Source organism: Tachypleus tridentatus, chromosome 3, assembly GCF_004210375.1.
Source record: "Tachypleus tridentatus isolate NWPU-2018 chromosome 3, ASM421037v1, whole genome shotgun sequence".
Classification (NCBI taxonomy): Eukaryota; Metazoa; Arthropoda; class Merostomata; order Xiphosura; family Limulidae; genus Tachypleus; species Tachypleus tridentatus.
Window position 1 is genome coordinate 107,515,283 of NC_134827.1, and position 1,683 is coordinate 107,516,965.

Genomic DNA, 1,683 nt, shown 5'->3' on the forward strand with positions numbered 1-1,683 from the left:
TTCTATAAGGTATTACGTTTCTATCCCTTATTACTTACAAGGTATTGTTTCTTTACTTCCTGTATTATTTATTAAGGTAATGCTTCGTTTATCCTTTATTACCTACAAGGTAATGTTTTATCCTTTATTACTTACAAGGTATGTTTCTATCCTTTATTACTTACAAGGTATCGTTTCTATCCTTTTATTACTTATAAATATAATACGTTTATCCTTATATTACTTACAAGGTATTCTTTTATCCTTTTATTACTTATACAGTTTATCCTTTTATTACTTACAAGCTATGCTTTTATCCTTATTACTTACAAGGTAATGTTTCGTTTCCTTATTACTATCCTTATTACTTACAAGGTATGTTTCTATCTTTATCCTTACAAGGTATCGTTTCTACTTACAAAAGGTACTGTTTCTATCCTTATTACTTACAGAATATCATGTTTCTATCCTTTTATTACTTTCATTAAGGTAATGTTTCCTTTATCCTTACAAGGTATTACTTTTATACAGTAATGTTTCTATCCTTTATTACTTACAAGTATGTTTCAGTTTCTATTACTTCATTATTACTTTATTAGTACAAGGTAATGTTTCTATCCTTTATTACTTATATTAAGCTAATGTTTCTATCCTTTTATTACTTACAAGGTATCGTTTTATCCTTTATTACTTACTAAGGTATCGTTTCTATCCTTTATTACTTACAAGGTAATGTTTCTATCCTTATTACTTACATGTACGTGTTTATCCTTTATTACTTTATAAGGTATGTTTCTATCCTTTTATTACTTATAAGGTATCGTTTCTATCCTTTATTACTTACAAGGTATAAGGTTTTCTATCCTTATTACTTACAAGGTATGTTTTTATCCTTATTATTACTTATAAGTAATGTTTCTTTATCCTTTATTACTTACAAGGTAATGTTTTTTATCCTTTATTACTTACATAGGTATGTTTCTATCCTTTTTATTACTTACAAGGTAATGTTTCTATCCCTTTATTACTTACAAGGTATGTTTCTATCCTTTATTACTTACAAGGTAATGTTTCTATCCTTATTACTTACAAGGTATGTTTTCTTTATCCTTTATTACTTATTAAGGTATGTTTCTATCCCTTTATTACTTACTAAGGTAATGTTTCTATCCTTTATTACTTACATAAGGTATTGCTTCTATCCTTTATTACTTACAAGGTATTGTTTCTATCCTTTATTACTTACAAGGTATGTTTCTATCCTTTATTACTTCACAAGTTATGTTTCTATCCCTATTACCAGTACAAGGTACGTTTTATCCTTTATTACTTACAAGGTATCGTTTTATCCTTATTACTTACAAGGTATGTTTCTATCCTTTATTACTTACACACTGTCGTTTATCCTTTATTACTTACAAGGCATGTTTCTATCCTTTATTACTAACAAGGTATCGTTTTATCCTTTATTACTATTGGGTTGTATTGTTTTATCCTTTATTACATAAGGTATCGTTTCTATCCTTTATTACTTACAAGGTATGTTTCTATCCTTATTACTTACAAGGTAATGTTTCTTTATCCTTACATAGTATACAAGTTATCGTTTTTATCCTTTATTACTTTACATGCATAGTGTTTCTATCCTTATTACTTACAAGGTATGTTTTATCCTTTTATTACTTACATAAGGTATGTTTCTAT